The sequence below is a fragment of the Coturnix japonica genome, chromosome 10 (genome assembly GCF_001577835.2).
Source record: "Coturnix japonica isolate 7356 chromosome 10, Coturnix japonica 2.1, whole genome shotgun sequence".
Taxonomy (NCBI): domain Eukaryota; kingdom Metazoa; phylum Chordata; class Aves; order Galliformes; family Phasianidae; genus Coturnix; species Coturnix japonica.
This window is the reverse complement of record NC_029525.1, coordinates 3122586-3145737: the sequence shown is the minus strand read 5'-3', so window position 1 is coordinate 3145737 and position 23152 is coordinate 3122586. Positions and strand designations below refer to the sequence as shown.

Below are 23152 nucleotides of genomic sequence, written 5' to 3'. Positions count from 1 at the left end.
CGAGGTCAGCTAACAGTGTGGGAGGCACCAATTCTGCAGTGCAGGGCAGCATGTAGCACTACCGACTTCCTACACAAGATTAGGACAGCTTTTTAAACAAGCTGCTGCCTGGCCATAAAGGAAGGCAGAGGCACGAGATAAGAAGTAGAGAAAATAAGTACTTCTCTTTCATCAGTAGCAGTACAAGCAAAAATGGCTTAGTTCTACATCAAAGAGCTTCATTCAGGTATTCCAACGCTGGAACACATAAAATGCTCTTAAATCCCAGATGCCAAAGCTGTCTGGGTGTTTCTTTTGAATGCAACCAAAAGATATATCTGAAATTGCAACAAACAATCCTCAAAAATATCCCATCTGCATTTCAGTACATTTGCTTTATTTTTATTTTTTTTTAATCTTGAGACTTCAAATAGAGAAAACACCCCTTTCAGCAAGCTGAAAAAAAAAAGTTCTCTCAAATCACTGACCAACCACATGTCATGTGTAGCAAATGTTCACATCTTCCAGGTGAACAGCTTTCCCCACCATATTTCATAAGATCCCCACCTGGAGCACTGAGCCCAGCTCTGGGCCCCCAGCACAAAGAGGGCAAGGACTTGCAGGATGGAGCACAAAGGGGACACAGGGATGTGAGAGGGCTGGAGAACCTCTCCTGAATTGAGAGGCTGAGAGAGCTGGGGCTGTTCAGCCTGGAGAAGAGAAGGCTCTGGGGGACCTTCTAGTGGCCTGCCAGTACCTGCAGAGGCCTACAGGAGAGCTGGGAAGTTGCAGTGACAGGACAAGGGATAACAGCTTCAAAGCAAAAGAGGGTAGATTCAGATTAGCCATCATAAAGCAAAACTCAGAGTGTGGTGAGGCACTGGCACAGGCTCCCAGGGAAGCTGTGGATGCCCCAGGCCTGGAGGTGTTCATGTGTTCAGGTTTGGGCAGCTTGATGGCAGAAGGACTGTAAGATGTTCTCTAAGGTCCCTTTAAACTTAAGCCATTCTCTGATTCTATATAAGCAAGGTATTAACTAAAACCAAATATAAGAATTACCACACACTATTACCACTCAAATTTTACACTTAGGATGAAGCTTTGACCACTTGCAATAATTAGTAAGCATAAAAGGAAGATAAAAGTGCTAATAATAAACATATTTAAGATCTTCCCTTCTGAGCTGAAATATAAAGGAAAGGCACCACATTTCTTGGGAGAAAAGAAAATGACGTGTTAGCCATCCAGGAGCTGAATTTGAAATATTCAGTGTCACTGAAGGGCCTCCTTTCCTTAACCAGGAATGAATTCAGCCTGCAATCAGCCATCTCTAACACGTTCATTTTTGAGATCTAAGCATCCCTGAATTAACCAATAGTTCACATAGGTGAAGATGTGAAAGGCTTATTGCAGGCAATCATTAAGTACAACAAAAGACCCACCAAATTTGCTTTCTATTAAGAATACATTTCCTATCACTACGAACACAGACCACATTTCCTAAGGAAATAAGGACCATCCTTCCATCTTCAATAAGAAATGAAAAAAAGGCACCAGATGTGCACATGAGCATAAGCTAAACGGAACTAGACCATGAAGTGATAAGCTATAAATACTGTTTGTTTCTTCTCCTCGTCACTGCAGCAGTTTAAACACTCAAAGTGGAACCCAACTTTGCAGTTAATCCCAGCTTATTTTAGATATACAATCCCATGCCACCAACTGCATTGGTTGGTGTAAGGACTGTCAAATCTCTACAGATCCCTTTTCCAGGTTTTTACTACAGCAGGTCTTACGTCTTTTCATTTTGAGGTAAGTGGGACAGCTTTGATCAACCACAAATACAAAGAACTACTTACTAAAGGCAAAAATAATCTAAAACGCTTTAATAATAGACAATCTCAACTTCAACACAGACACAGGACTTTGGAATTTGCAAAAAAACAACCCCAACCCAGTAAATATCCCTTCATTTCTATAGAGGAATGGGGTGAGGGGATAACAATAATTCAGTATGGGGCTGAAGGGCAAAGCTGAAAGACTCCCTGGGCCCATGGACCACGAGCACACACAGCTTCTCCAAAGGAATTTCAGTAGCCTCAGTTTTCCATTTCAACTCGGAAATTATAGGGGATACTTGAATTTGTCATCCAAGAACTGCCTCTACACAGCTGAGCAAATTCAGCCAAGCTAATACAAGTCAACAGACATCCAGCTTACCAATGGATAGAAACCACCTTAATGCATGGAGCAATTAATTGTAGGGAGTTTGCTTTTCTTCTTCAATTATGCTTTCCAACACAGTGCTTCAAGCTCACTGCCAAATGCAAGTAGTTACTGGTATTCTACCAGGAATTTTCATCACAAGAGAAGCCTACAGATATCTGAAGGAAGGTATAAGCTGCCACCCAGGGCACTAAAAGGAAAAACTGAAACTATACACAACCAACTCAGAAGTGGAACTACACCCTCAAGAACAGTGATTCTCTGATGGCTGTGTATACTTCACGCTCAGTTATCACTGCACAGCTCAGTGCTTTCTTCTCCCTGTGTACAAGTACCAAACAGGCCCTGCAAGGCAGGGATAAAAAGCAACGCCATCCTTACATAAAGTGTAGTCAAATGCAGATGGTAAACCTTAGGAACACACCTGGACATTGTCTTTAGATATCACTTGTCACAGCCCAGAGAGTTTTGAACCTGCAAAAATGGTTCTTCAGCCAACACAGTCCCAAGTTTCAATAGTTTCTACAGCTCCAAGTCCATCCCTCCATTACCTTTCTTTTAACTAGCAGTAAGACGTCCCATTAAGCACACCTGACTGCACTTTTGCAAGCCTATATTCAAACACAAATCATGGCCTGATTTATTTTGATCATTGTTTCCTTCAAAATTCCACTCAGATTTTAAGAGCTTTTGCAAATGTTTCCTGGCCAATCAAAAATATCAGAAACATCAAGGCTTGTACAAGGTCAACCTCATTTCCACTACTATCTCACAGTAAGACTGAAGGCAGGTTTAACTATCTGGTCACCATCACAAACTCCTACAATTATGAATGCACGCAAAACAGAAAAGCTTCTTGTTTGAAGATGTGCAAAACACCAGATTCTTCTGCTCAGAAATATCACAGCAAGCCAGCTAGAGAAATAAAAGACTCCTGTCTTCTAGGAAGCAATGATTCACCAGTAACTTAGTGCAGTGCTGCTGGAGAGAAAATAAAGCTGCATACTATCACTTATAAAAGGACCTGAGCACCCTTTGAACAGGAGAAAGAAATTCAACATTCTATCCAAATTCTATTTCAGCTAATTAGGTTTCTTTCTGCACTGTCAACTGAGCAAAATGTATTATTATTCATTTTCTGCATAAATAATGCATTATGTATAAAGCAATCAAAACCAGTTTCAACAGCCTACTCCCCAACAGCTACAGGATAAGCTCAACTGGGAATTATTTTGGCGTTTATGAAGGAGTAAGCCATAATATCCTGTAGCAAATAGAGTGGAAACGTGAAAAGATGTATTAGAAAGGTAATGAAAAAATGTTTAACTACAAACCACAGGCTGCTACATTCTGGAAAGACTGAGTGCCACTTGACCAACCACAGCCTGAGAACTTGGATGTATAATATGCAGCATCTTCATTCAGTACAAAGAAATACACTTTTCTTAACCCACTGACAGCAGCAGGCACACGGAGATTATTAATATGGCCTGAATTCAGTGCAGTCTAATATTGCCTACTATCTGTTGTTAACTCAGGCTGATTACAGTAGGAATAAAGCACAGGCAAAACAAATCACTCTGGTAGAAATGCTCAGACTCCTACAACTACAGAAGCTGAGAGACCTGACTGTCTGCAAAACCTCCTGAAAGACCTCCTGTACCTGGAAGGTTTGAAACCTCCTAAAGGTCACAAATTTTCAGTTTCAGAAGCACTTGGTCCCATTTCTGCAATTAGCAATTCCAGCAACCTCTGTAAGGTGCTGACAACATTGAACTTAATTTTACAGGAGCCTCATTACAAAAGCTTGTAAGACAAGAAGCTGGAAGTCTATGCAGTTGAATCAAAGGCAGCAAATTTCAAAACTAAAGGATGTGCAAAGAAGAGCCTGTGACACCCACATGCCTGAATTCTATTTACTGCCTGGCTCTATCAACACAGCGCCTTTCCCCAGCGGACAGGGAAAGTCATTTCTAAACTGAGCACAAAGAAAAGCAGAGCTTTAACAGATAAGCAGATCTGTATCTATCTGAAGGACGGCTCCCTCCAGCATGTGTTCACTGCCACAATCTTTACATCCGCAGTTCACAACCATTCCATTTACTATTGTCAATGTGAGCACTTCTGGAGGGAACTGCTACAGGTCCTTTGAGCACTGTGTCACCTGGATGGTTTCTGAAAAGGATTAGAAAATTTAGTACTTAAACAGACAGCAGCCAGGGTGTACCACCATTTTCTGTACTGGTAAGAGAAGTGCAACCCATGTTTGAAACAGTGAGAAATAATTCCTGGGCATGGCCTGGAAAAATCAAGCTTTTGTGTGTTCTGCACAAAGCTCAGGAAGGATTTCACAATCAGAATAATCAGGTAATTCTACCAGCTCATCGGGAGAGTAACTCAGCTCATTCTCCAACAGACTGACTATTCAATGGTAAGAGATTTAGGTGTTGTTCAAAAACACTTTTTTTCCAATGTTATTTTAGTTCAGCTCTTGAGAAGGCTGGAACATGTGAATTCTTCTAAATACGACTGAAAAAAATACACAATATGCTTCTCTTTCCTGCCTCCCTGTGATGACAATGCAACTCCACTACAGAAGTGGAATCTCTTCAAACCTGGAACAGATTAGTTTGTAGCATAAGCACTTAGAATCCCTATAAACCATTTCATTAACGCGAAGAAACATAACATTCTTACCACAAAACCTAAGTCATTATCTAAGTTCAATATTAGTTATTAGTTCAATATTCCATCAAAACTGAGACATCAAACAATGTGGTTATTTCTCCCCTGTAGTATCAGCAGAAGCAATGTACACCTCTATGCTTTGCCACCAACTTCCCTCCTCCTGCTTCCTCTATTGCTATATGTCTCTTTATATGGACAGAATGATGTACCTGCAGCCGAGAATATGTTGTATCAAACAGTGTAACTGTGTTCTTTGCGCCTGTTGTAGGCCCCATGAAATACAAAGGAGGCATTACTTTCAGAGTGACTTACATACGTTATTGTTTGCATGTTATTGTTTTAATCCCATCTGACTTAGCAGCAGATAGCAGTGCTCCAAACAGCATTTACGTACTTTTTCTTAAAAGGTTTATTTAGAAACATATAAACAAAATTCATTAAAATCCTGCCTTCAGAAATGAACTAAAGGTACAACATCAAGCAGGAATCATTCCCAGGCATGTGTGCACTTGTAATCAAAAAGCAGCATGAATTTAACTAAATCAACTCAACTCCTACAACTCCTAACGAGTGCTGACCTTCCCTTGAAGCTCCGAGATTTTCCAGTTCTGAAACAACACAGACAAAAAAAACATCAATAATATAAACTGCTTTTTGAAACTCTAAACCAATAGAGCTATTGGATATTTCCCAGTCCACCCATTCAGAGGACAGCAATGAAATTAACACAGGCCAGTTTCACTCTGGTGCTGTTTGCAGACAGCCATGGAAACTTCTGAAGATTTCTGCTTACCAGGACATAACTACAACTATCACTACTATCAGAGATGCTAAGTTACCCCATAGGAGTGTTTCAGAGCTCTGTGAACCGCCACACCTGGGTTCTCTCAAACCACTCAAACAGTCAGAAGCATCATTCAATGGCATTACACAGCTCCAAAATGCAGACCAGGACTTTCTTTAATACCATTAGATGGGCTTTAAGCAGAGACACTTTATGAACAACCTGCAGATCCCTCACAAATACCATAAGGACAGAGTTCACCCAAGTCTTCTCACATGCCAGCAATGTAAAACCTATGAACACAAAACATAGAGCAACTCCATGTTGCTCATGGCCAGGGCAAACTGTGACACTTAAAATTAATACTAACAGAACATAATGACACCTAGTTATTTGTTCAGTATTTCACAATCACAGGATGGTTTGGGTTGGAAGGGCCCTTAAAGATGATCTAGTTCCTATGTTTGCTGCAGGCAGGGACACCTCTGCTCAAACCAGCTGTCTAGAGCCCCATGTCTAGAGCGGCATGCAGGCCCTTGTTCATCACTGGCCAAAATGCACAGCTAATCACAGAATATCCTGAGTTGGAAGGGACCCATAAAGATGATGAAGTCCAACTCTTGGCTTCACACAGGCCCATCTAAAATTCAAACCGTTACACTCCAGAAACTCGAGACCACTGCCCTGGGGATCCTGTTCTAGTGCCCAGCCAAAGTAAAATGACTTAGGTTGGAAGGGACCATACAGATTACTGAGCTCCAACCCCCTGTCACAGACAGGGCTGATGCCCATCAGATCAGGCTGCCCAGGGCCCCATCTAACCTGGACTTGAATGCCTGCAGGAATGGGGCACTCACGGCTTCTCCAGGCAGCCTGTGCCACTGCCTCACCACCCTCTGAGCAACAAATTGCTTCCTAACATCTGACCTGAACTCCCCCTTTCAGTTTAAAGCCATTCCCCTTTGTCTTATCACTACCAGACCATGTAAAAAGTCAGCCTCCCTTCTGCTTACAAGCTTCCTTCAAGGACTGGAAGGCCACAATGAGGACTCCCCAGAACTTTCTCTTCTCCAAGCTAACCAAAGGCTGAGCGAGCTGGCTTTCTTCATAGGAGAGGTGCTCCAACCCTTCAATCAATAGTCTCATTCTAATCACTTACACTTAAAAACCAACACAGCATAAACACTTCTATTTCTGTTGTACACCATCCACAATAATTTAAACTGAAATCATCTAGTAGTGTTATCGAGCTCTTTGGATCTGCTGTAGTTCCCATAGAAATTTATAAATAAGAGGCACAACTTTCAGAGCAACCTAAGTACAACGGAGCCCATTTTTTATTCAATATTAAACAAAGAGCAATAAAATGGACTCAAAAGCTAGATTGGAACTTAATGCAAACTAACAAGTTATTCACTTAGCATTAGTAGTTCCATTCCTTGACTCAGAGTATAACCCGTACTCAAAGATAAAGTTATGTTACATAAAGTGATGCATTTGTAGGGAAATGTTTGAGGAGAACATCCCCACGTTAAATCCTGCTGAAAGCAAAAGAAAGTCAAAATATTTCTCAAAGTTATCACCAGTAACGAAGACTCCAACTGGAGGCTGTTCTCTACGCGGCAAATTAATTCCAGCTTCCAGCAGAGAACACAATTGCTTTAGCCACCCCAATACAGTCCCAATCAGCTTGATGTCATCAGGTCAATCACAACACGCGGCCAAGGCCAGAAAATATACCTGGCCAGTTCCCAGGCCACAATTACACCTGCTGTGGACTGGCAAATTCCACAGCCGCTGGGTTCCAGGCTCTTTTTCTCAATCCTTGGACATTACATGGCTTACTGTGAAGTTACTGTGCTGCAAAACAAGCATCTGCAGCTTCTTCAGCAGCCGTTGGAAAGGCGAGTTTCATTTTACAAGGTTTAGATGTTTTAAAGGAGAAAACACCTCCTGCATTCGAAGGCCTTATTATGAGTGTCACCACTATGAAGACAGAAGAGAACAAAACCTGCTGGCAGTAGCAGGGCTTGAGAACTTCTGAGAAATAATCACAAGAAAGCAAATGGTGAGCACCGTGTTGCTTGTGTTTGTGAGATCGCTCTGGCAACAGGAAGTTAAACCAGCAAGATACAAAGGTGCCCTATATATAACCAATATATATTTGTGAAGATTAAAAAGTCAAATAAACAATAGACGACTGAGCATCGCTACAGGATCTAAATGAAGCTTGTTTTATTGAGCAGATAATGGCTTCATAACAACCCATAATCAGAACTCAAATGTCTGTTCTACCAAGTTCTTCTGGCAATCCATATAATGCTTACACACCTCCGTCCCTTTTAAGTAAAGAGGGATAAAAGCGCTTTTCCACCCCATAATCACTAAAAAAAATACATGAGAAACTGCAAGGAAAAAAGAATACTGGAAGTGAACCCTAACTAAAGTATTAAGTGTATATTCCTTTTATTTTAGCACCCTGTGTATCACGACTAATTTCACATAGAGTTTATCCCATCTGCACCTCCACTCCAGCTATTCCTGATGCTTCAAACCATGCAAGCCGTGGCTGCAGGCTTCCTTTAAATACCAGCTGCCTATCTGAAATAACATCCAACTGACTTTTTAGGCCACTTAAAAGCCTTTCCTAATTAACTAATACCCATTTCTTTCAGTTTTGAAATAAGAGAAGGAAAAGCTTTCACTGGTGAGCTATTGTTCAATTCAAGGACTAAATGAAATTAAAAAGACAACAACCGCCCACCAAAAGTAAGCCAAAAGGCTTTATATCACTATTATTCTTAATTAACAACTAGGCAGACCTCTCAGTGACTGCGCAAAGAAACATGGGAACCCTTAATATTAAGGCAATGAACAAGATATACATAATATGGCTGAACAAGAATGTATGAGCAAAGAGGGAAGTCTCAACCATGCACGGGTTTGTTTATAGTTGGACAGGAGGAGCCCAGATGTTTCATTCTAAAGGAAAGCCAACTGCTGTGTGTAACAGGGCAGGAGACTGGCCATGTCCTTCACCTGTCCCACGGCATTTTAACATTGTACAGCCTTTAATCTTCCATATGAAATTAATAGATACCTCTTCGGATACAGGGAAGCTGTACCATGCTGACCAGGTTCACAGCCTACCTTGCCAGATTAAATGTCTATTATATTTTTCCCATAATTATGTGAGACTCAGCCCTGAGATCCACATCCTCTGCAGACCCACATTCCTGAGCAATGAAGAAGATGAGGTTTGTATGGTACCTCCAAAGAGCAGCGTTCATTTGGGATGTGTAAACTTAGTTTATATCAAAACTCAAGGCTCTAACAGTACAGAACAGTCAGCTACGCAACCAATTTGATCAGCATCACCACATAATATATGCGTATATATATATCTAACAGTCCCAGCTACTGCAAAAGAAGAAGCCTATGAAGCAAAAAGCAGCAGAGATGTGACACAAACAGGTCTGAAAATGAACATAAAGATGCGTTCGCTGAGGCAACATATGCACGTATCCACTGCAGATTGTGAAGGAGAGAGATTAACAAAGGGGTTCTGCCCCTGACAAACATGGAGAGCTGCCTGCCTGCCCTAAAAGCAAATCGCAGCACTCCGTGTTATAAACAAAACCGCCACGTTCGGCTACAAAACATGTCAGCCGTCACACACAGCGATTTTCCACTGCTGCCAATAGGAGCCAGCGTGTGAGGCAGGGGGAGACGACGGGGTTGGCGCTGCGATCAGGAGATGCCCGCACACCTACGGCCCCGTGCAGGCCGCTCCGCAATTTCGGGCAGATCCGCCCGTAACGCTGAGGGGAGAGACCCGGCTGGAAGCGGAACGCGTGTTCCGTGCGGAGCCGGCCCGTCCGTGTTCCCCTCAGGACGCAGTATCTCCATCCCGCTCCATCCCGCTCACAGCGGCGCGGTTCCACCCGCCCGGCCCCACCTGCCGCCCGTCCGCCCATCGCTCCGCTCCACGCCCGGCCCCGGAGCCGCGGCCTCCTCGCACCCACCGACCTCCTCGATCCCCCCGACCTCCCGTGGCGGTGCCGGGTCTCCCCGAGGCTGTGGCTTTCCCCGGCCGCACCCGCCGGGCGGCGCTGCGGACAGCCCCCCCCCCTCCCCCCTTGTCGCGCTCCTCAGGGCCGCCCGTCCCCAGCAGCCCCCGGCGCCCCGCGGCCGAACGCTCACCGGGCAGCGGCGTGCGGGCGGCACAGCTCGGGGCGGGCGGCACAGCTCGGGGCGGGGGCATGAGCCGAGCCCACCGCGGGCGGCAGCGTCCGGCGTGCGGGAGCGGCTTGTCAAAGAGAAAACATGACGCGGGCACCGAGGGGGAAGGCGGCGCCGAGATCTCGCGGGGCCCGAGCGCGGCTCTCGCGAGATGCCGGCCGCTCCCCGCCTCCACGCGCAGGGCCGCTCCGCCCGCCCGGCACCTGCGGGATGAGAGATGGGGCCTGAGCTTCAACAGCTGCCTCAGGATTCAGTTGTATTTACTGCAGGAAACACAAATGTCTCGCTTGGAAAATCCAGCCTCAACCACCCAAGTTAAACTCAGACCAAAAACAGCTCTGTTAGCAACTGCTCTGTGCAGCGTCACTGCGCTGAGACGTGGTGCAGAAGGTGTGTCGTTGCTCAGGCACAGCCCGCAGTTCAGTTCTATGGCTGTGAGTGTAACGTCCTGCCTCACACCACGGGCAGTGCGCTGTGAATCAGCATTAACTCATTGCTAAGGCCACTTCACAAGCAAACAGCACCAGAAGGCAGTGTGAGCTATCAGAACATTGTAAAACACTCTTTAAATGTTTAAAATGTGGATGCTTTGTGAGAAATAAGTTCATCAGATACATCAAAATACTCAGCAGCTTCCTTTAACTATCTCCATGCAGCTCTGCCGCCCGTCACAGCAGCAGTGGAAGGGAGCAGCCGCTGAGCAGTGCTCCTCAATGTGCCCCACACCCACAGGACAGGACCCACAGCATGGACACAAACCTTATCGCTAACTGCAGCTTTTATGGCTCGCAGGCTCTATCACCAGCCAAGCGCTGTACAGAGCTCAAGGAGCTCCTTCAGTTTGCAGACCTTAAAATACTGTCAAATCACGCATACGTCCACATGAGGTTTTTCTTTTTGCTGTTGTTAAGTTCTGCCGGAGCCCTTCAGCCATCTCACAGCACTGAGAGCCTACGGCTTTGGTCTTGAAATTTGGCCACATGCAAATGGTGTCTTGACATGTCATTGGAATCTACAGAGTTACAGTGCGGATATGATTGCAGCCAGTCTCCAGCCTGGGACCTGAAGTGCTGAGAATACAAGAGCCAAGGGAACAAATTAACAGCAGTGTGTTCTAAATTGACCATCTTCCCATCATTTCAGAGTGTATTTTTAAGTGTGTAGGATGACTCTAACAGTATTCAAAGAACCTAATTCTCTAAAATGCCTTGAAAAACTACTTGCTGTGTAGTTTGTGATCATTATTGTTTAGAAATAAACAATATGCTGCCAAATAAAGAGGGGAGGAGTAAGAGGAGCAACAAAAATAAAGGATTTCCAGCTTAGCATTGATAAAGGCTTCATCCCCTCGAGTGCTGCGTCCCAAGGACAACTGCAATTTCTCCTTTGGAATCCTCATATAAAGCTAGTTTTATTAGGTGGCAACTATTAAAATTATCTTGAAAGCAACGCCATCATCCAAACTAAAAACACCTAGCATGTCTCACTGCTCTAAAAGACGTGGTTTATTTCCAGTCATCATTTGCTTATTGCATACTGAGAAGTCTATGAACCTCCACAGGCTTCTAAGCTTTACCTTCCTGTGCGACTCAGGCTGCTGAATGTACAGGCTCACAAAAATGAAATATTCTATGGCTAGAGAGAAAAACAGATGGGCAGGTTGATCAAGAACCATCTCAGATTTAAGTTATGTTCTTTAGGATTGTAAGCATTGCCTCACCTTTAAGGAAGGCTGCATACAAGCCCCTCACTGCCCACTCCCCACCTGCCAGAAAGTTCTGATACCCAATTTAAAAGCCACAGCAGTGAGCGCAGTGACACTGTGAAATGATAACAGTATTTTCAAAGTCTCAGACAGCATCTAGAAGCGACTTACACGGTTTCTCTGGGAATTCAGGAGGACACTTTTAGCACCCACCCACTGAAACACCGCCTGAGATACTGCCTGCACTTCCAGCCAGCTGGCACTCAGGACTTCTCTGACCCACAGAAATCCCAGGATGGCAAATGATACAGGATGAGGAGGCCTAAATCAACCTCCTTGTAATAAAGCAGAACTCCTGAGAAACCAGCTGAAGCCACCAGGATCCACAGGTCTAAAAATAAGGATTTAAAATAATGGTAACAAGCTCTACGTTCTCCCTGACTTTGCCTACAGTTGCCACTAGGTATCTGCTACCTCAACTAAGATATATAGCATTTCTATCCTTTAGAAACTGAAGAGGTTCCTGAAACTCTTTTGAGCACACCAGAGGGAAGATGAGCCCTGCAGCCATCTGCAGCTTCAGATCTGCAGGGAAAAAAAAAATAATAAGAAGAAAAAAATATTCCTTTATGGAAGAACTCCAGATAGAGTCCAAGAAGAGCAGAACCACAGCTCCTCCCTGGGAAACAGCATTTGTTTGTCCCCCTCCCTCACAGCAAGATTAAGCCTCTCAAGTCTAAGTCCCCCGGCTGTCTTCCTTCCCAGCTTTGTTTGGTCGTCTTCTAGTGCTCAGGTCCACGGGACCTGTTTTTTTCCACCTATCATTTCCTATTATTACTTCATTTATTTTAAAATAAATCTTAAATGCATCATTTTGTAATCCTATCAATAGTAATTTAATCCCAGACGATCATGAGAACAGAATGATAATGGCAGAACTATGTACACTATAACAGTTATTTTTTTCTACAACTAATGACCCTTTGTTTAGCAGCCACATTTCACTCCTTATTTTCTCTTCCAACACAGACATGATACCAGGACTACGACCACTCTCATTATTCTTGTACTTTTCTTTGGTAATGTGATGTCTAGGACTCATTAAGCTGAGCTATTTATACAGGGCTCGCTCATAACCACTTCTTCACAGTACAAGGTTAACTATGGATTGTTACATAAAAATGGATTTACATCTGAAATCTCCCAGTTAACTGCATTTTGCTTTTCCTGACTTTTTTCCAGCAGACATTGCTAACATTGGCATGTATTGCTGTTGTCATGGCAATGAAAGGGGGGTCTATATGCTTTTGGATGTAACTCAGAAATCATTTTGTATAGAAATGGGCTAACAATTAGAAGAACAGGTACTGGATTTTCACTGGTAGCACAGAAGCAACGGGCTTAAAGGGGGGAAAAAAGGAGAGCACCTGAAGTGTGTGAGAGGCTGAACATATCTTCTATCTAATCAAGGAGCGCATCAAACTGCTGTTCATGACCCCATCTTGCAATTAGGTCTGCGTGGGTAGAATTTTGTCAGTTGGAAGCAATACTGAAATCACAGCAATTTGCTTATGCAATTACATAACCAAATCAGGGTCCAGATTTGTTGGAATAAATGCTGCTCTTATTGTTCAGAAATGCATGAGGAGAGTCTTATTATATACTCGTCTCAATAAAGAAAGGTCATGCCACAATCACTTCTCTGTAAGGGCTCATTCACAGACAAGACACGTCCAATGCATTCACAATTCACACAAGGGAAGAGAAAGAGAAACATATTTTAGAGGGTCAAGTTTACTGATGGCAGACAAAGGAAGGAGTCAGCCACTGTTCAGGTGTGCAAGAAGCAGTTGTGACCATTAAGAAACACGCCTAAAGCCAGCCTACATCACTGTGAAACGTACAGAAAATCTGACTGCTAAACTAAAAATACCAGACACCCGTGTCTTCTGTACGTTACTCATCACAACACTTGCTCTTTTACTGTGCATCTAAGGTATATGAAGGAAGCTGTTATGAGAACATTTTGCCTGTGCAGTCCTGCCAGGAGTGGAGGCACTGATATATATGCATCTGTGTCACTCAGTAATTTCATTTTCTGACTCATATTTTGGATTGTCAGTCCTTCCGCGTGGCACTTCCTGTTCCTACCAAGCAGAGCTGTGCTAACTGCTATTTATCAGAAAGTAATCTCCAGCCACATCCACACAGCCAGCTGGCCCTCAGTGCAGCACAAACCCAGCACTGCCACACTGTCAGCACTTCTCAGAGCTGGAGGTCGCAGCTGGCTGTCTCACTTCCCTTGTCCCCCCAGGGATCCCAACGCACTGAAATTCAGAGTAGGAGCCGCTCTGAAGTAACTCACACGTACCATCTGTCCATCACCATCTCTTCCTTTCTTTATCTTGGTTGGGAACTTTTTCACGTGGTTAAAAGTCAGTTTCTGTGAAGATGCTATTCTGTGCCTCAGGCCAAAATGATCAAATCAGAGAACAAATGGGAAAAACACACAGAAAACAGGAGTTTGCACTGGAAGGTGATGAATGAGGATGTAAAAGGGACAGCACCTATATCTGAACAACAATGAAATTCATATGCAGTACTAATTCCAAGCTAATGTATGCATGGATACGTAGCACTCAGTGTATGTATTATTAAAACCTCAAATTAGTAACTGAAGTAAGCTCAACATGACAGCATTCAGTGCACAGCCAAAATGTACCTGACATGATTTGTGCTCAAAATTCTGTGCATAAAGACACTAGAAAGAGTCAAAGCACCACTCGTGGGATTGCCTCTCCCCAGCTGCACTCTTATCAGCTCAACATCTATGAGGCCTTAGGAGCAAGATTTGGTTCTCCACTGTTAAGCACCATCATTGCACAACACTGTAGTTGTGTCTCAACTTCACATCCCTTTAGCAACACAGTTACAAAAGAAAACAGCATTTGTTTAACTGTTTTGATCCCCCCTGCCCCCCACCATGTATACTCTCCTACTCGGTGAGTGAAGGCAAAGAGAATCTCTGGATGGGAATAAGGGAAGATGCAAAACTGAGCTCTAAATCACCCAGCTCTGGTGTCACATGGATGTGAACAGACCGAGCCCATCTGCCCCTCTGCTTTCAAAGCCCAAAGAGGTTATCCAGCTTCCATGGCCCTGGAGCAACAGAAGCAAACAGGCTCGTTAGCTTTGGCAGGACATCGGGGGGATGAACGGGAAAAATGCCAACTGTAGTACGCAAGAGACATGTGCCTGTACACATTAACTGAATGCACAGTAAACTCACTGCTGGTCAAAAAAGGAATAGCCACAGCGTTTCATAAAGCTAATATTTACAGAGAATTGCATCACATGAAACTGGACTTGACATCAGAAAAAAACTAACAAATGCAAATTTCATGTTTTACCATAATTCTTTCATGCAAAGCACTGTGCACGATTTCTTTTGGCAGGAGGTCATTTAGTTTTTCAAATCAGAACATTACTTTTAATAAATGTTATCATTAAGCCCAGGAAAAGTAAGCATTTCCCTTCACTTGTGATTGCTGTTGTTCGTTGCTAAAGAGTAATCGTAAAAGCAGTAAAGCCACCCCTATGAGTAGCAGTGTTCAAACATCACCGTTTTGCCAAGAGCCAGGGAACCACATGAAACGTGAAGGCCCAGAAGTGATTGTAACACATCTGTGCAGCACGCTACAACACACTGCTTAGCAGCATTAAAAGTTATGGCAACTCATTTTTCACTAGGAGGTCATTCCTCATAAAAAACATTTCCCCATGATATTCCCCTATTTATATCTTTCATCCCTGAAATCCCTTTTGAACGCAAAGTACAAAAGCGATTCATTTATATCTGAGTACATCAATTTTCAGAACTCTAAGAGCCGAGTCACACCTTCACTTATGCTCCTTTCATTTTCCTCTTTGCCTAAGCTACTTCCCTAGTCTCTAAATTCTTTTTGACCCTTCTTTGGCTTCTGCCAGTCTTCTCAATTCATTTGTATTCCTGCAGTCTCTAAAAGAAAGTAAATATTCTGTTCTAACTGTTGTCTGGAAGCTGCACAATGAGGAATTATTATCCTTCTGCTTTCAGGAATCAATGGCCGCTGTGTAAGGCTAAAAGCAGCTTTTCTCTTCCCATTGTTCTCACATTTCCTTCCATTCCATTGTTCTTGCTTTCCTTCTTTTCTCCACGAAGCACCACAGACACATGTAATACCCTCCCCACCTTCACTTCAAGGTGTCAAAATGTTCTGGATGCAGTGCTCAGGGACAGGATTTAGCAGAAGGTTGTTAGAGTTAGGGTAGTATGGTTAGGTCATGGCTGGACTCAAAGATCTTTAAGGTCTTTTCCAACCTGAGCAGTTCTACCCTATGATGTTCCATCAGGGAGCATCTTTCCCATAGATGGGGAAAATACAAGGTGCAAAGAGATCCATCTTACCCCAGTATATTTAGCACAGGCCACACTGCAGCATGTTACCCAATCCTGTGCTTTCACAAGAAAATTCTTGCTTACACTGGTCAGTCCAGAAGGAGATGGGTGAAGAAGTTCAAGCAGAGTTTTTGTTTCTCTTCCATGGCACGTCCTGGGCTGTTACCACTGCCATATCACACTGCTGCCGGGCAAGTAAAGTTCCTGCTCACAGAAAATGGTATGGAAACTTAAAGGTCACCTTCAAAAGGAGCAGTGAGAAGAAATCTTTCACATGGAACATTGCCAATATTTTCAGTTCAGAGAATGAAAAAGTGAGAGCCAGGCAGATGAAAACTTTCCCAAGGCTACTCCTGGGTCTGCTTTAATTCCTGTCTCCACAACTCAATATCAGATTTAACCCAAGAGCTCAGAGGTGCTTCCCACCTAGCTGAATTTGTATGTGCTGTGAAGCCTTGGGCTTTACCTTCAATCACAGAGCAGCATGCAGGCATTTTCCTCCTGCCATGGCTGACTGGGCCCTAAGTCATCCAGAAAACAGATGAGGCAAAACAGTTTTACTGTAAAATACTAATAAATAGCTCAGCCAATAAACAACTCAGTAAGAGATCAATGTGGACATGCTGATTAGGGGTAACCTTGTCTATCAGAACCTATGTATGCTGTTAAATGACAAGGGTTGATGCAATTTACACTAATAAAGAGGCGCTTCTTCCTATCATTTGTTCTTGTACTACTGGCTAGAGGCACGCTGTTCTCTTGATAACTGCATTTACTTACAACACTCCTGTAACCCCCACCCCTCAGAAATTAAAAACACCCAGAATCCAAACACCAGAATCAGAGAAGCAACAATCCAACATCAACACAAACCTTGGCATGTACAACCTGAGCACAGCACAGAAACATAGTATCACCAGGATTAGAAAAGACCTCCAAGATCTTCTAGTCCAACCCCAATCATTCAACCTTCCAGCAACATTTCCCTGCTAAACCATGTCCCTTACTACCACATTAAGCGTTTCTTGAGCACCTTCAGGGACAGTGACCCCAGCAGCACGTTCCAGTGCCTGGCCATGCTTTCAGAGAAGTGTTTCCAAATATCCAATCTGAGCTCACTGAGTAGTTCACTTAGACCACTTAAACATGGAAGGAAAGAAACAACAACAAACCTCTCTCTGGTCTTCTGCAATCAGTTACATACCTACCTGCAGCTGTTTCTAATTTGTCTCAACAATGTGAATTAAAGAATTAATGGAATGATCTTCCAGCTGAGAAAGGTTGGGAACTGAGCTGGGTACCTGTCTATTGCTCCTCAAAAATGAGATGAACAGCGTCTGTTCATTTATGTCAGTAAAGGATTTCTGGTCTCCTGTGCATTACAGTTGAACAACAAATGCACACTTGGATGGCATATATTGATAGGTTTGGGATAGAAAAAGCCAGTTTTCTGTGGATATGACTTGGAAGAGAAGAATATGTGCTCTGCAAGTTGGATTCTGACCACTTAGCTGGGCTGCTGGATTGCAATACGTGCAGTGATGAGCAGCACTTTCTGAAGCATATGACCAGAAAGGAGACACTGCCTGCCAGTCCATAAGAGAGCAGAAAGTAGCAATGAGTAAGAGGAGAAAAGGCAACAAATGCAGTGTGAAATTTCTCTAGGCTGTCTACTCGATGGCTGAGACATTTTCTCCCAGTTTTCATAGCTTCTTCACTAGCAAGGATTTGGTATAACTAATCCCCATGCCCAAACACTGCACTAAGGGGCACAGGGCTGGCTGAGTTCCACGTGGTCCTCCTCCTCACCTCCCTGCCACCAGCATTCAGCTGATTACCAAACAGGTTTTCCTTGGTGTTATTTTTAATTCCCTCAAGCTGCCTATTTCTTTCCCGCTCCAAACAGTAGGAGTTGTTTAGCTCCTGAAAGGTCTTAAGTAGCTGCTGAATGCTGCTGGCTGGAACACAGCTCCTGAAGGTGCCATCCCATCACAGGGCAAGGCACAGCACAAGGCAGTGCCCACCCACAGGCACTACACCAGGGCAGCCAGGCCAGGCAGCAGGCTCTGAGATAGGCAGGCCAGAAGGCCCAGCCTTCCTGCACAGCCTATATGAATTGTAGAAATGGTTCAGCATTCTCAAGCCCTCACCCTCAAGACATCAGTACCAGTTGTTGTACAGTTTTTACTTGGACTAGAAGAGTCGAGTTCTGCAGGCTGAAACTGCAGTTCTGATCAGCCTGTGATAACAAATACAACAAAAACATTCATAAGATCCCAAACTTGAGAACAAACCTGAAGTTGTACCAGAAGACCATGCTGCCATGAAACTCAACAGGAGTTGCAATCTCTGCCACCTACTGGAGAGCACTGAATACCATTACCTTGGGGTACACACAGGACACAAGACTGTTCCTAAATTAACAAGACAGTCATCAACAGTTTCCCCTCCTTTAGTTCTCTGGATATTTTCCTTTTTTTTTTAAACTCTCTCACACATCCCTTCTCCTAAAACAGCTTCAATGAACATTAGGCAAACACATGAATTCTCAATCATTCAGCGCCAAGCAAAGAACAGTCTGTAATTCCCATGGACTAGTTTAGTTTCATGCTGTCAAGTACCAGATTTCCCTAAATACTTGAGAATCCATTCTGTACTATGCAGCATCCTTCCAACTTCAGTAAGGAAATGTTATTAGAGCATATTAACTCCTGGAGCTTTAAAGAAGATCCATCGCTGACCAACTGCCCAAGACACAAATGAGCTCCTCAGGAAGATACATAATACTGGCTATCATCCTTCACTGTTAACAAGTGACCACAGCACGCTATCTTCCATCCATGAAAATCCCAATGAGCTACACCAGATTTAGAACTTTTGGTGCTATAATTAAATACAGCTGGGATTTTGTGGTTTTGTTTGGTTTTTGTGTTGTTTTTTTCTCTTATAGAACTAACCAGCACAGTACATAAGGAAACAGCTTAGTAGCAGGAGAGGCAAGTTTTGACCTAGATTAGATACACCACTTATAACTTGTGTTGTCAACTATAGACAACAGAAGAGGAAAAAAAACAACTCAGGCAAAGAGCATGAGAGAATCTATGGCTTCCAGTTACAGCCAGCAACCTGGGCAGTACTCAAATTTATCTTTTCCTTTATTCCTTCCAAACAAAGTAGCTGATGGCGCAATGTAATTTGTTCTGAAAATGTTGCAAGTCATTCCTTTTGCTTGTGCTCCTCATAAAAGCTTCCGGCATTAAATGGCTTCATTTTATTAAAGATGCACCATTTTTAAAACAGAGCCCTGTTCATATGGCACATAACCCATCACAGGAATTATTACTTGCTTAGTGCAAAGCAGACAAATCAAAGACAACACAACAATGTCATACTGACTGAAGGTGCTCTATGTGAGCTGAGGTGGGATGCTGAGCTCAAAGTATATATTAAGGAGTATTAGTCAGCTTGCGAAAATCTTACCTGGCTTATAGAGATATCTGCAATTCCACTGACTTCAATTGGGCTGTTCACAGCTACCAGAAGCAAAAACTACAGCTCTTGTCCACAGTGTGTGACAATTGTCTGCTGTGCAGCTGGAAATCAGAACTACTACAACAAGAGTCAAACAGTTACAGCCCGAGGCCCATAGATATACTTGCTTGCTTTGAAATGCGTATTTAATCAAAATGCAGGATTAGATGAACACTTTGTATATGTAGAAAAATAATCCAGGGGTGTTTGAGGTACTTGTAGCTAACTATAAAATACCACATTGCTATAAGGACAGTGGATAAACAAGTAGCTCAGCTGGAATTGAATACATGACCTTGTTTGTTTTTTTTCCACAGCCACAGATGCCCACAGAAGGACGAATTCCAAGCAGGTAGGAGAAGGAAAATAAAGGACAGCTTTGATTTGGGAGAAGGAATGTTAGGATTTAGATAAGGGACGTGCTCCAAAAATAAGTACAAACCTTCATGGTCACTAGTAAAGATAAACAGATGCCCAAGTAAAACAAATACACCACCAGGGACACAATAGGAGAGGTGTGCCAGCACTGAAAGAGAAAAATACTGCAAGAGGAAATACAGCAACACCAGATGTGGATGCAATGGCCAACATTAGGAAAATGCATTGATAAAATGTTAAGATTTTTTCATAAACACGCAACACAGGGAAGTAAAAAAGAACATAATGTCCTGCAAAATTTGAGAGGGTTCAATCAACACAGCTTAGCAGCAAGGACAAACCATTCTGTCATGGCACAGTGCAGGAAGAGAAGGAAGCCCACGATGAAGCACATGCTACCTCCATAACAACAGGAAAATGCTGACAGAGTTAAACACGGACTCCAAGGAAGAAGCAAATAGTTTCTACACGATGGGAAGAACAGTCTGTCTTACAGAACATGACAGTGCAGCCTGGAATGAAACAATACAGGTGATAGGGTCAAAGTTCAAAGCATGGAATAAAGCGTACCAACAAGTGCCAGCGCTCGAAGTATAAGCAGGGTGACATGGCAATGACAGCAGGCATCCCACTGCTGTCACTGTAGGCTGCAACTGAGGAGGAAATGCATGCAATGCACCCATAGCCACCTTCTGCAGAACAGCTGCCCTGAGGAACATACCCTGAGGACTGAAGGAATTCAAGCCATCACCCTTCACACAGCAGTTAAATTAAACCATACAAATGTAATACTATTGCTCATGTGACACTGGAAGGATAACTGCTCATGACTTCAAGAAGAAACCAACAAGCACTTATCTTGGTTGCAGCTTAGAAAGGACACAGAAGTCACGACCCAGCTAAGCCAAAGCAATTTGCATGCTTTGCTGCAGGGTGTCCTCCTCACATCACAAGGAAGCTGACATAGTGTGAAAATTAGGAACCAGCCCTGCAGGAAGGTGCTTCAGAAGTCACATTTGTTGCAGCAGTTTTGCAGGACGGCAACTCAGGAGACACGGATGGAAAATGCTCTCACCAACAGAGCACAGTTCCTTGCAGGCAATGTGGGAATGCAAATCTTTTCCTCTTTATGAGCAAGAATTTAAGTGATAAATGTCGAGCGGTTTCTTGCTAATCCTTAGAGGGCATTTCACGCTGTTACAAAACGTGTCCGTGACTACAAGGTGCTCAGATGCCATGGTTACAGGCGCAGCATGGGATCGTAAATAGCACGCTGAGATAGAGCTGCGCACTCCCCCATACAGCAGCTCCCCAAGGCACCGGGAGACCAGGCAAGTTGTTGTTAACTTCTACCCACATTCGGCTGATCTTTAGCACTCGGGCAGATCACCATTAACGTTTTGTCAGTGCTGCACGCTCTGAAACAACTGCCCTTAAGATCACAGTCCTGTTTACATTTTTTACTGACCAAAACTCCAAAGTAAATGTTGTGTCACTTCTCAGGTACTGGGATATTAGCACATAATTGGGTGCAAACCACACACCTGGCATAAGAAGAGTTTAAATAACCAACAGATTCAACCTGGCACATGGCAATCCCAGCAATTACCAGAGAGAAACAGAGCTGAGGAGACAGCACCACTTCTTAACGTACTTATAGGGACACAACAACGGTGACAGAACCTTTCCTTTGGCTGACAGCAGTTGTACGGCGCTATTAAGTACAGGATAAGTCTACTGTACACCAACATTATACATCAAACACACTGAAGGCCAGGGAAGTATGTTAAGAATATATGGAAATGTTCTTTCCAACTCCTCTTGGTTAACAAATATAACGATTTAAGTTGATGCTGAATGAGCACTGACATAGATATAACAGGGGAAACTGGCTCTTCATCTGATTCTAAGCTTCCCGTGGGAACGCTGAAAACCTGTTTTGCTCCATTTCAAAACAGCTTCCATTTCTTTGGAGATTTTTTACTCTACATCCTGAAGAATCAGAGCGTGTTTAAAAGATGTGGTGCCCACAGACCACGCAGAGCCTCAGTGCAACATCACACTTGAGAAATAGGTAACTTAGCATTCAGCATAAGAAAAAGTGCGTACATACACAGCATGAGACTAATTGCTGCTAATCTTATTTTCTTCCTTCAGAGTGAGCAATGTACACACACTGATTCCCACGCAGAAGAGATGCTGGGAATATCAGAAGCTTCTTCTAATGTTAAGGACACTGCAAAACAAATTATCTGGAGAATTAAAAAAACATTTGAAACAAAATCTTCTAGATCAGACAGGCCAACAGGACCAGAACTCACCTATCGATACTGGCTCTGAACCTCAGGCAAAACTCAGAGAAAGGGTTTTTCCTAATATTGTGCATTACACAAAGACTAAAACCACTTTTTCTGGTCACATCCCTCCTGTTATACAAACAAGCCAGAAGTGCACAAAGCTGCGTCTTCTTCCAGGTGAAGATTATTCAAATGCATGCAAATGCACACACAGCATTGGAGGAATAGGAAGACTAATAACAAAACCTTGCCATAAACCTGAATGAGGCTATTGTCCTTACTCTGCTTGGAGATCTGTAACAGACCAGCTTCCCACTACCTTGATTTTTATGTAGCCCTTGTTCTGTGATTATAAAACTCCATCAGGACAAAGAGGGAATACCAGTCTGGGAGCACTTGTGCTCATTTTGCACAGACAGCAATCAACTGACACCAAAGTCAGGACAAGTCACCAAGCACAACCAGCACCACACCATCCACCAGTGCTGTGAAGAACACTGTAGGCAATGCAGTTTTACCAGGCTTTGTATCAGGGAAAAAAAAGGACCAAAGCAGATCTGCTGTCATTTGGGACGCCATGGTCCTAAAAGGTGTATGGAGATAGACACTGATATATGAGGCCAAATGAAAGCCCAACCCTTCAACATTTTAAGCTACCTCTTTGTAATATTTATTAATCAGTCTCTTAACACTATGCCTCCCCCCACTTCTGAAAAACAAAATGAAAATTGCCAACTACTGCCCTGCTTTATCCTTATTAAAGTGAGATGTTAAAGGCCCAATAGGGAAAGCATCTGAGTACCCCTTATAATCTACTACTATCACATCATCTTCATACAGGTACAACACAAAGCACGACAAGTGTTGCCATATGAGGTATATTT

General features: G+C 43.4%; 1 protein-coding gene across 8 annotated transcripts in view; it reads right to left on the bottom strand.

Moving 5' to 3' along the window:
• HERC1 (HECT and RLD domain containing E3 ubiquitin protein ligase family member 1) overlaps positions 1 to 10047 on the bottom strand; it is an 83695-nt gene extending 73648 nt beyond the window's left edge. For 7 of the 8 annotated variants that reach the window (XM_015872280.2, XM_015872282.2, XM_015872288.2 and 4 more), the window contains exon 1: positions 9881 to 10047. The gene's annotated coding sequence lies outside the window, so the exon portion shown is untranslated. Of the gene's footprint in view, positions 1 to 9706; positions 9787 to 9880 lie in introns of those variants that run through there. The other variant, XM_015872281.2, reaches the window with a different exon arrangement.
• Between the last annotated feature and the right edge of the window lie 13105 nt (positions 10048 to 23152).